Genomic DNA, 12,748 nt, shown 5'->3' with positions numbered 1-12,748 from the left:
ATTATCACACACGATCTCCTTTGGTACACAGAATCGGCATATGATATTCCGCCAAACAAAATCTTTGACTTCCTTTTCTAGCACCTGTTTAAATGCTCCTGCCTCCACCCATTTAGTAAAATAATCAGTGAGTATGAGCATAAACTTTACCTGTCCTTTTGCTTGTGATAATGGACCCACGATATCCATTCCCCATTTCATAAATGGCCATGGCGCAATGACCGGATGTAATAACTCCGCAGGTCTATGCATATTTTTACCGTACCTTTGACATTTATCACATTTGACCACGAAACTTTCTACTTCTTCTTCCATTTTAGGCCAGTAATAACCTGCCCTAATTAAGGTTCTTACCAATGATCTTCCTCCTGCGTGATTCCCGCAATGTCTCTCGTGTATTTATTTCATTACATACTCCGTTTGCGAAGGTCCGAGGCATCTTGATAAGGGACCACCGAACATTTTACGATATAAATTGCCTTGCTTTAAGCAGTACCGAGCAGCCTTCTTTCAAAATGTATGAGCTTTTTTCTTATCATCAGGGACGGTATCATACTGCAAAAAAGCAAAAATCTCGTTCCTCCAATCCCAAGTTAATTTTTTAAAATTTACCTCATTCTTATCAGGATCGAGAATTGAATGAAATAAATGTATAACTGAGGCGTTTGCATCGCTTGCCACATCAGCTGCAGATGCGAGATTAGCTAGGGCGTCCGCTTCAACATTTTCATCCCGTGGTATTTGTATAACTTTCCAGGTTTGAAATTGCTTTATCAATTCCCGTACCTTTTCTAAGTATTGTTGCATCCTTGCTTCCCTAGCTGTATAAGTCCCCAACATTTGATTAACCACGAGTTGCGAATCACTCTTGATTATAATCTGATTTATGTCAAGCTCTCGTGCCAATTCTAGACCTGCAATCACAGCCTCATACCCCGCTTCATTGTTAGTTATGGAGTGACATTTAATAGCTTGTCGAATGGTTTCACCCGTAGGTGGTACCAAGACAATCCCTAAACCTGCACCGTTTACATTAGATGAGCCATCAGTGAATAAAGTCCAAGTTCCCGGGTTAGCTCCATTGAATACCTGTAATTCTTGTTCCGCTTCTAATTGCATCCCCTGGCTAAAATCAGCCACGAAATCAGCTAACACTTTTGATTTTATACCAGTTCTAGGTTGGTATGTGATTTCGTATTCACTTAACTCTATTGCCCACTTAGCTAACCTACCTGATAACTCATGCTTATGTAATATATTATGTAAAGGGTAGACAGTTACTACAGCAATAGAATGACACTGAAAGTAAGGTCTTAACTTTCTAGATGTCATGATTAATGCAAGTGCAAGTTTTTCTAACTGAGGATACCGCGTCTCCGCATCTAACAAAGATTTACTAACATAATAGATAGGGGATTGTTTACCTTATTCTTCTCGGACCAAAATGGTGCTTACCGCAACTTCTGAAACAACAAGGTAAATGAGTAGTCTTTCCCTAGCCTTTGGTTTTGCCAGCAAAGGTGGATTTGATAAGTACGTTTTCAAATTCCTGAGTGCCTGTTGACATTCCTCATTCCATTCAAAATGATCCTGCTTCTTAAGGGCTGAGAAGAATTTAAAACACTTCTCTGATGATTTAGAAATGAATCTTCCCAAGGCTGCAATTCTCCCTGTTAATCTTTGAACTTCTTTCTTGTTTGAAAGTATATTAGGGATTTCTTCAATGGCCTTAATCTGTGCAGAATTCACTTCAATACCACGGTTAGAAACAAGAAAACCCAAAAACTTACCTGATGCAATGCCAAATGCACATTTTTCGGGATTTAACTTCATATTAAATTTGTGCAAAATTGAAAATGTGTCAGATAAGTGTGATATGTGATCTTTTGAATACTGAGTTTTAACAAGCATATCATCTATATATACCTCCATGGTCTTTCCTAAATGATCTTGAAACATTTTGGTAACTAACCTCTGATACGTTGCACCTGCATTCTTTAGACCAAAGGGCATTACTTTATAACAGTAAGTCCCCCTATCTGTTATGAATGAAGTTTTTTCTTCATCTCTCGAGATCTATTTTAATCTAATTATAACCTGAATATGCATCTAAAAAACTTAATAGTTCGTGACCTGCAGTTGCATCAATCAATTGATCTATGTGTGGTAGTGGAAAAGAATCTTTAGGGCGGGCTTTATTAATATCTGTATAATCTACACAAACCCGCCACTTACCGTTCTTCTTTGGAACTACAACGGTGTTAGCTAACCAGTTAGGATACTTTACCTCACTAATGGAACCAATTTTTAGTAATTTTTGGACTCCTTCTTGAATCACCTGATTCTTGAAAGTTCCTTGCTTTCTTTTTTTTGCTTGACAAGAGAGTATGATGGATCTTCATTTAGTTTATGAGTCATCACCTCTGGTGGTATTCCGATCATGTCAGAGTGAGACCAAGCAAAGCAGTCCACGTTAGTTTTTAAAAATTCAATTAACTTACCTCTCATACCTTGGCTAAGATTGGCTCCAACATAGACTTTTTTATCAGGCCATTGAGCAAATAACACAACAGGCTCTAATTCCTCTATTGTTGTTTTGATATTTTCATTCTCTTCTGGTTCTTGAATGGTATCAAGCCTTGAATCTACATTTGTTTGCCCTTGTTTAATTGAGGTTTGTGTTGTGGTGTCCTCAACTGCCTTCTGTGATTGCTATTTACCTTCATTTCTCGTGCTTGTATCTGCAACTTCCGAGCTTTTTTCATTTAAATTACTTGTGAAAGCTATAGCTGGCCAGTTGTCAGGTACACGTGGCAATGTCATTCTTTCACGTTGAAATCTGTCTACGAATTCTCTAAGCAGTTCTGAGTCCCCTTGCTTGATTTTGAAAATATCCTCCATTCTTTTCTCTACTTTTTGAGCTCCCGAGTGTGCTTTGATGAAAGAATCTGCAAGCTCAGCAAAAGAATTTATAGAATTTTCGGGTAAAAGAGAATATCATGTTAGCGCTCCTTTGGTGAGCGTTTCACCAAATTTTTTGACTAATACTAATTCAATCTCCTGCTTAGTCAAATGGTTGCCTTTTACGCCCATTGTCAATGCAGTCACGTGATCTCGTGGGTATGTTGTTCCCTCATATTTTGGAATATCAAGCATTTTGAACTTTTTTGGAATTGGGAGTGGAGCAGCACTTGGCTTCCAGGGTTGTTGCGAATATCTATCCATATCTACCCCTTTGATTATGGGCGGCACCCCGGGTATCTGCTCTATGCGCTCACTTTGCTCCTTGAGCTGTTTCTGCAAGGTTAGTACTAAATTTTATAAATCAGAATTAATTACAGTACCTGGTTCTTTCTCCTGTGATTCACTGGGAGTTCCCCCGCTCCCTGAGTTAACAAGCCCGGAACGAGGGTTTTCCAGAGTGTTATTATTTGGAGTAGGTGTGAGTGTTGCAACAGGTAACTGGTTAACAAGTGCCTCAATAGCTTTGTTGACCTGAGCAGCAATTAATTTCTGCAAAGCTTCATCAACAACTTCAGGATTTTCAAATTGAGCATACTCGTTTATTTGAAACCCATCAGAAATACCCTCACGAGATTACCGTGGAGAGTCTCATGGAGTAGGAACTTGAATGTTAATATTCTGTGGATCTCCCTGATTTTGTTGGTTCTCTTGGTTTCCTTGAGTGTTGTCATTGTTGTTCGACATAATTGATGCAACAACAAAGTTAAGTGAAAAGAAAATAGATTATCAGTTTTCCGGTAACGGAACCAATTTGTTTAACCAAAAAATAGATTTTTAGTCAAAGCTAGAATTTAGAAGAATACGGGTTACTGATAATCAAAAGAATGTATAAAAGGAATCAATTTAGGTAGCAAGAGAGTAATCAAGAGAAAAACAAGTAAACCAAAGTTTATACCAATAGTATTTCGTATCCTTACAATTGAACACATATCTCCCTTTTATAGATATATTGGAGATATACGTTTTGCCCAAATCATAATGAGGCTATTATGAGTAATTAAAGACATTGAATGCTACGTTACATAATCATTACATTCAATACAAATTCTCTAACGTATTCCACATTTAATGCCTATTAAATGTCGTATCTGCACTCTTTTCTATTGTTAGATTCATTCCTTTTGATTCTCGGACATAAATGACTTAGATAGGTATGGGCGCTGAGTTATTTGTATAACTGCTCGTGCCTCTTCCTCTGCCATTTGCGCGTATCTGTTGCAACTCGTGCCTCTTGGCTAGTTGTAATTCTTTGACCATTTGACCAGTCTACGTGTTTCACGTACCTTTATATTTAAATACAATTTTTCCCAATACAAGTATTATATTTACGGAGAAGGATCAAATATACTCATGTACTATAAAAAATAGTTTAAATAAACGCTCCGTTATACTATTCGTTCAAGTAAATCTCTACCGTTATAGTATTGGCACTTATTTGCCCCTAATTGAGACAGAATGCCACGTGGCAGTTCTGTAACAAAAAGATACACCCCTAATTTATTCTAATTAAAAATTCACTCATTATCTAACCTATTACCCGATCCAAGTATTTACACCACATCACCTCCCAGCCCCAGCCCCTTCTCTTCCACCATCACCCCTACCTACTCTCCTTAATTATTGTCCAAAATTTTTGTCCATCTTCCTCGTCTTTCAAAGTCCATATCATAACCTTTTTCAAAGCAAAAAAAAACAAGAATAAAGAAAACTGCCACCGAAAAAAAAAACGTAAAATCTAACAAACGTGGATATCAATCGGTGGCTCGAAATCGGTCGAATGGAAGCAGAACATGACAATAAGGACGACAAATTTTTGTACTTTTACCATTGGGGATTTTACGAAACTATTCCAAGTGAAGCAGTGAAGAACGACAATTTATGCACCTTTACCACTCCAACGGCATCTCAATTCGATCTTAGTTTACCAGCTCAAGTTACAGGTAAAGACAAACAATTCATACTCCAATAGCTTGGTCTCCAAATTTGCTTCATGTTACTTAATGACGAGAAAATTTCATGGAGTAGTTTTCCTATAATTTAGGAAGTTGGTGTAGGTGGAAGCATTGGCAGAGATGAAGTACCTTAGGTGGTGAAGTGTTTTCTGGAATTTGAAGAATAGGTGGTGGTGAAGCGGTCGGCAGGTGGAAACATTACCGGTGATTGGATCGGAGTTTTTAAGTTCGCTTTCGAATTAATCGGTTTGGATATTTTGAATTTTCGATTTTGAGCCTATAAGTTGAGAAGTTTCTTCATATTTTCGATTTTGAGCCTATTAGTTGAAGTGTTTCTTCTTCTTACAAAAATAACATCTAAACCAAGTATTCATATTAAATTGCCTAAAAAGTTCTATATTCTCGCCGCAATCATCCAAATAAAGTATAAGTAATAAAATCATCATCCAAGAAATGCAACAAAAATATTAATAAGACTAATAAAAATAAGAAATAGTAAAATTATGTTCAATTAAAAAGTATTATAGTAATTTAATAATCAGTATTGAATATATGAGATAATATCTAATGGATATGGTATTGGACTTATTACTATTTGCATATGGTTAATGGACTAAATATTTGAATTTTTAGGATATCAAAAAATTCAAGTACCAAATTCAATATCCAATTCAAAATTCAAAACTTTTAAAAATTAAACCCGTAATCGGAAAATCCAAACTGAAACAAATTCGGATTTCCCCAAACTATGTCTGCCCCTAATTTTTCTGGCGGGATAATTAATAAATTAATAGCTCATCTAATGTCAGCTTTTAGTTAACTGTGAACTCCAAACTTAGTACGATGCATTTCCGACCATGTCAGCACATGTGTATGGATTGTCACTCACAAAACAACCCCACGAAATTACTCTACTTTCTCTCTACTCTTCTTCTCCTATCTCTTCATCCTCCATTTTCAATTCTTGCACAAACTAATTCCCAGAAAAAGATTAGATAAAAAAAAAAGAGACATAAAGAGGAAGAAAATTGTATACGGGTAAAACCAGGACTAGCAAACACCTCGATTTCCCAGTGGAAGAAACAAAACAATAACATAACTACTCGGAATCGAGATCGAAGCTAGAAACCTCTAGCACTAAGGCTTGGAAGAAGCACTCACCATCGAGGCCATGGAGACAACGCCCCCGAATTTTATCACGATGTGAATTTTGGCCCGTATCAGCAGCTGATCAATGATTAACGAATAAGAAGATTCTTTTACCTTTCTTAGAGTTGTATTTAGGGTAAAACTCCTCTACAATATAAAGGGGGAGTTGATCGTTATGCGCATTATAAATTTGTTCCTCTGTTTCTAAACTATTCAAAGATTCTATTCTTGTTCATACCTTTATATATATTTTGGCTACGAGTCGAAGGCAGATTAATTGTTAGTCCAACAACCGAGCCCGAATTTAATACTACCACTAGTTTGGATTCTTATTATATCTTTCATTTGATTTTTTTTTTTGGTAATTAATTTTTTATTATTACCAGAGAAATATTTACAAGTATAACAAAAAACCCTCTCAAAATTCACTTAGATTTGGACATGCAACCCTAAATCTAGTGCCCTCATTCCTTCATGACTCCTCAGCTACAGTCTATGGATAAAAATTGAACTCCTGCAATTTCCTAGCTGCCTTAAAATTCAAATTTCCTCGACAATGCACTTCTTGAACTATCATTCTGATTAACTCCTCACAGCTCCTTTGTGTTCCTCGAAATGTTCTCCAATTTCTTTCCTGCCAAATGTAATACACATCACAAGCTAGCAGCATTCTATAGATTACATATATTTGTTTCTTCCCTGCTGCATGTCTTACAGCCCATTGAATTTCATCATTCCACCCCTGCACATCTCTTGTTATTCCCAGCCATTGTAGCAGCTTTCTCCATATTACTGTTGAATAGTTGCACTTCAAGAATAGATGATCATGGCTTTCTGTTGCTCTTCCACATAGCGAGCAATCTGAACAAATTGCTATACCTCAGCCCAGTAATTTGTCTCTCGTGTACAGTCTTCCAAGAATTGCCAAGTACAAGTTGAATATCCATTTTGGGCTGCTAATGTTACAAATTAATCTCTTCCATTCCACTTTAGGTAGTTCACCTTTGAGCTTATCATATACCAGTCTGATGGAGTATTCCCGCATGTTCATCACTTCTTCTATTCCTATACTTGCCTCATTCAAGTATTTAATAGCACCTAAGATTTTCTGAGTGAGCCAAGCAGCTTGTTTAACCTTCACATTTCATGCTACCTGTTGTTTGATATAGTACGTGCGAATCCATTGTATCCACAAGCGGTCCTTCTTCTTGTTTATATTCCATAGATGTTTGATCAAAGCAGCTCTATTCCATATTAAGATATCTGTTATGTTTAAACCCCCTGCAGATTTTGGCCAACACAATTGCTTCCAAGCTACTAGAGCTTTGGCCTTGTTCTCAGTTTCTCCTGTCCATAAGAACCTTTTGCAAATTGTCTCAATTCCTTGAATGATCTTCTTAGGCAGAGGGAAGATTTGGGACCAAAAAGATTGAATAACAAATAGTACACTTTTGATCAATTGCAATCTTCCTGCATATGATAGGAATTTGGTTGTCCAGTGCTTGATTCTGCCTAGCATCTTATCCAGCAGAGGTTGACATTGAGTTATGGATAACCTCTTAGTACCCAGTGTGACTCCTAGATACCTGAAAGGTAGGGAGCCTGTGGAAAAACCTAAGCATTGGATAATTTGTTATTGGATATCCTCTGTAACCCCTCCAAAATATATGGAACTTTTATCCTGGTTTGCACTCAGACCTGAAGCTTTTGAAAACTGATCAAAACACTCATATAGTAGTTTAATGGATACCACATCACCCCTATAAAACATCAACAAGTCATCTGCAAAGCTGAGTTGAACAATATGCAACTTCTCACACCTCAGATGGTAGTTGAAATCAGGCTTTTCCTTCAGAGTCTTTAATATTCTAGTGAGATACTCCATGGCTATAACAAAGAGATATGGTGACAATGAGCCTCCTTGTCTAACTCCTCTTCTTGCATCAAATGGTCTTGTTGGCTTTCCATTTACAACTATAGTATAGGATAGTAGTAGTTATACATGCCATGATCTATTAGAGAAACTTTCCTGGGATATTCATTTCTGTGAGCACTTATTCAAGGAAATTCCATTCTATGGAATCAGATGCCTTTTGCATATCAATTTTTACCATACATCTTGGTGATACACCCTTCCTCCCATAGCCTTTAACAAGTTCATGTCCCAGTAGAATATTATCACTCAATATCCTGCCTGGTACAAATGCTGCTTGACTCATATCAACTAGGGACTCCATTACTGTTTGCAATCTGCTTGTGAGCATCTTGGAAATAATCTTATATATGATAGTACAACAAGATATTGGTCTAAATTGTTTGACAGAAGAAGGGGTTTTCACTTTTGGGATCAGAGTGACTGTTGTGCTATTTACTGGTTTGTACATTAGCCCTTCATTAAAGAACTCCAAAACGGCTTTTGTAATGTCCTTACCAATTATGTGCCAAGTCTTCTTGTAGAAGTATGCATTGAACCCATCCCCACTTGGTGCCTTTGAGTCTCCTATCTCCTGCAGTGCCTTCATCACATCTTCATTAATAAATAGAGCTATAAGTTGTAGCTGCTGAGATCTTGTAAGCCCTGGACCTTTCCTCATTATACTAGGATTAATAGCAGGTATGCTATTAGTGGAACTCCCTAACAGTCCTTTGTAGAACCCCACAATTTCTTGTTCAATATCTTCTGGTTTGTTGATCAACCTTCCCTTGTCATCATGTAGGAATTTTATCTGATTCTGTGTTGCTCTCCTTTTCATGCTTGCAAAGAAAAAGGCTGTGTTGGAATCACCCAATTGGAGCCATTGGATTCTAGATCTTTGTCTATAGATGTTCTCCTCTATTGTACTCCATTTCTCCAGTTGCTTTTTTGTATTTCTCTCTGAATCAAACATGCCAGCTGTTGTTGTAATGGTTCTCATCTGTGTTGATACCCAATTTTTCTATATATTTTTACCATGTCGCATATATAGATTATGTCCCAAGGTTTTATTATTTTTCTCTTAATTTTTAAAGATTTTTAAATTAATTTATTGCCCTATTTTATCAAGAAAAACCCAATAATTATCCCCAAAATTATTATTTTGGGTGATTCATTTATTGGATTCTTATATTTATATTAAAATATAGCTAGCATAATTTTTGCATATTTTTTACAAATTTAGTTAGTATTTTAAAGCTAAATTGCATATAATTGCAATATTGGCCTCTTTCAAAATTTAATTGTAATTATATTTATAAAATCGACTCTAGTATTTTTAATTTGATAATTATGTATTATTAATTATTTTAGTACCTTTAATTTATTTTCAAAAATTATTTTACTATTTTTTATAAAATAAATAAGGGAAAATGGCTGTTTAAATGTTAGCCCATTTGCATTTCAATTTTAGCCAGATTTAACACCCCAATTAAACCCAATTTCAAATCCAATTACCCAGCCCAAATCCTAAATCTACTCGACCCATGACCCTTTAAAATAACCCACCCGAACTCCCCTTCAATCCAGGTCGTTGATCAAAATGATCAACGACCACCTTTAACCCCTTCCTTTTTTAACCCGACCTAACCCCTAAACCTAATCATTTCCCTTCTGTAGCCGCCCTTGAACCCCCCTTTCTCCTATTTATCTCTCAAGCTCCCCTCAAACCCTAGCCGCCTCCCTCCGCTTCCACCCTAAAATCACTGGAATCAATGGCTTCTAAGGCCATTGAAGTCCTATACCGGTCTCCTATAACTCCTACATGCCTGGTTACTATAGTTTCAAGGCATGACCCTGAAGAAGCTTGGCCCAGACTTTGTTCGATTCGAGTTTTATGGTCGTCTCCGACCTTCCTCCGGCCAGCCATGGCTATTCGAGCCTGATCTCGACTTCTCCTACTTAGATCAATGACTTTCCAAGCCTTTCTCACCATATGGGTTCTTCTGAAACCCTAACTTTTGAGGTTCTTCTGATTTCTATAGATCTGTTCTATATCTGTGTTTTCCCTAAACTTTCAAACGCTTTCTCAAAGTTTCTTTCAAAACTTTGCTTTCAAAACCTTTATCTTTTCCGATTTAGGATTTTGGCAAGATATTTAGAAGTCTCTCTGATCTTTAGCATGTTCTACTGTGTTTCTTATGTTGTTCTTCTACTATGTTTCTTATGTTGATTCTTCTACTGTGTTTCTTTATGTTAAAGTCTTAAGTTCTTTCTTAGGGTTTCCGATTTTAATTTCTTTGTTGATATTTTTGCCCGATTCTCTTGTCTTTCACCTCTACACTCGATTGATGGCAAAAACCCTAAGATTTGGGGTTCATTCGAGTTATGATATTATTTGCTATGTGATTTGTTTGTTCCTCATCTCCGAACTTGTTTGGTTTTAAAACCCTAATTTCTTTGGACCTATTTGAGTTTCTAAAGTTGTTTCATCTGTTGCTCGACTGAATTTCAAAATCTTTTGTTTCTTTATATGATTCTGAATCCCTGCTAAACTCTTCTAAGGTCTTTCTATTAGACCCTCTGCATGCTATTTGATACTTTATCCCTTCTCCATTGCTGAGTTACTGAAACTGACCTATGTGACTAACATGTTCCTATAGTCCACTACTTACTGATTTTGTAATTGCTTGACACTTTTCTTTGTTCTAAATTCAGCCTCGCATGCCTAATACTTGTGTGCTCTTTATATATGCTGAGCTTCCCCTCTAGAATAACTTTCAATTTTTAACTGAATTCAGACCTCCTTGTGTAAGTCTGATTGATTCTTTCCTTGTTTTACTAATTTCTCTGTTTCTTGGTTTGATTTGAAAACTTTCCTTAGCCTTTCTGACTTGGTTTATTCATGAACCAGTAATTTCGAATCTCTGACTTCTTGATTTACTATGTACTGATTGATTCTTACCTTATTTGTTTAACCGTGTATTTTAAAGATCCTTCCCTTAATTAAACTCCTATGTATTTACCACTAATTGTCTACTTTGCACAAGATGCCTATTTGATCTCTTTCCTTAAATGATTTCTGTTCATTACAGTTTAAGTTTGAACTCCTTAATTAAAGGAAGTTCTTCTACTGATTGATTTTAATTGGTACATGGTTATTTTCTTGCCTTATTCTCTGCCTGTTTTCAAACTATAAATACCATGCTCTTTCATTGACATAGACATACGAACACTCTTAGTTTTCTGAACTCACACTTACATTCAAAAAGCACTCTCTCTCTTGTTGCTTGTACAGTGGCCTATTTTCTTTCAAGTACTGCTACTGCTGTATTTTGCTCCTTTGAAACTGGTATGTCCTGATTAAGGTTTTCAGCAACCACAACAATGTGTTTATTTAATACCTTCACTTGCATGTCTGCCTATTGCTTGTGTTTAGTTCAGAATTTACTTTAGCATGTTATAATTTCCTTCCTATTATGAATCCCAAACCCCCTACCCTAATATGTTTGATGCTAATGGTTTGTTTGAGGTATGACAGTATTAAGTATTATTGTCTATGACCCAAACTTGATTCCCCTGGAATCATAACCTCCATGTCACTATCCTATGTTGTGTATCCTTGTTGATTTGTAAGCATAACAACACTCTCTATTGTTGTGCATGCCCAGAATTAGCTAAATGTCTAAGCACATGGACTCTTTGCAACTTCCCTATTCCCCTGAACCCCTTTTGTGTACTTGTTTGTAGCTGTTTCCCTCTCCTTCACCCTTTTAGAACTCTATTCCTCACTTGCACTCTCTCTTAGACTTTAAGTTTTGCCCCCTCTTGTGAGCCTTGCCTTGGGACCCTTTGAGCTCCCTCTGAACTTGGACACTTGAGGGCTGACCCTTCCACACTGCACTTATCCCCATTCTGATAATACAATTTGGGTGTGAGCATTGCCCGGTGTCCCATTGAGGCTCTTAGGAAACTTTGACACACTCAGATTGGAGAAAGGCTTTGTATTAATGGTCTTTGAGTTGGTTCTATCATGTAACTCAGAGAGGAAGTCAGAATCAGGCTTCCTCTAGTTGTAATTTTTTACTTTTCTTGATGTAATTTTATTTATTCTGGTTTGTAATAATTTGTAATAAATATTTGGGGCTGGTTAGTGAAAAAGGGTGGGTAACTATGTATGCAAAGGCTAGAAATCATGACTATAGGACTACTATATTCCTGTATATTCAACCTCATATAGAAACCATGTCTATAGGATTCTGCATATTCAAACTTCACTTAGAAATCATGTCTATAGGATTCTGCATATTTAACTTCACTTAGAAATCATGGCTATAGGATTTTGCATATTCAAACTTCACTTAGGAATCATGTCTATAAGGCTTCTGCATTTCGACGCTACGTCTACAAGGTCTTAAAATCAGTAACGCCTAGAAAACATGCCTATATGAGTTTCTAATAAAAAATCTGATTCGCCTCACTCATTGTTATATATAAAACCAGTAGTAATGGCTGCTATCGTTTGCAGAACTTGTAATCAATTTCTTTAAATTCTGCCTCTCTCTTTCAATAATCTGATTCCCTCACTTAGCAAGTTTAACGAGTATGCATTCAAACAATTCATTTCGAGCCTTACTGTTTCATTGCTTTCTGAATCCAGTAGATACCATGCTTATAGGATCCTTGTCCAACACTTAGGCAAGCCCTAGAG

The 12,748-nt window shown here is 36.5% G+C and overlaps 1 long non-coding RNA gene across 1 annotated transcript; it reads left to right on the top strand.

Moving 5' to 3' along the window:
* Nucleotides 1-4,602: 4,602 nt before the first annotated feature.
* On the top strand, nt 4,603-5,285 carry LOC107788004 (uncharacterized). The gene is made up of 2 exons (XR_001648518.2): nt 4,603-4,964; nt 5,066-5,285. It is a non-coding gene; the product is annotated as an uncharacterized LOC107788004 (long non-coding RNA).
* Nucleotides 5,286-12,748: the final 7,463 nt, after the last annotated feature.

Source organism: Nicotiana tabacum, chromosome 20, assembly GCF_000715075.1.
Source record: "Nicotiana tabacum cultivar K326 chromosome 20, ASM71507v2, whole genome shotgun sequence".
Lineage (NCBI taxonomy): Eukaryota > Viridiplantae > Streptophyta > Magnoliopsida > Solanales > Solanaceae > Nicotiana > Nicotiana tabacum.
This window is presented reverse-complemented; position numbering and strand designations above follow the sequence as displayed.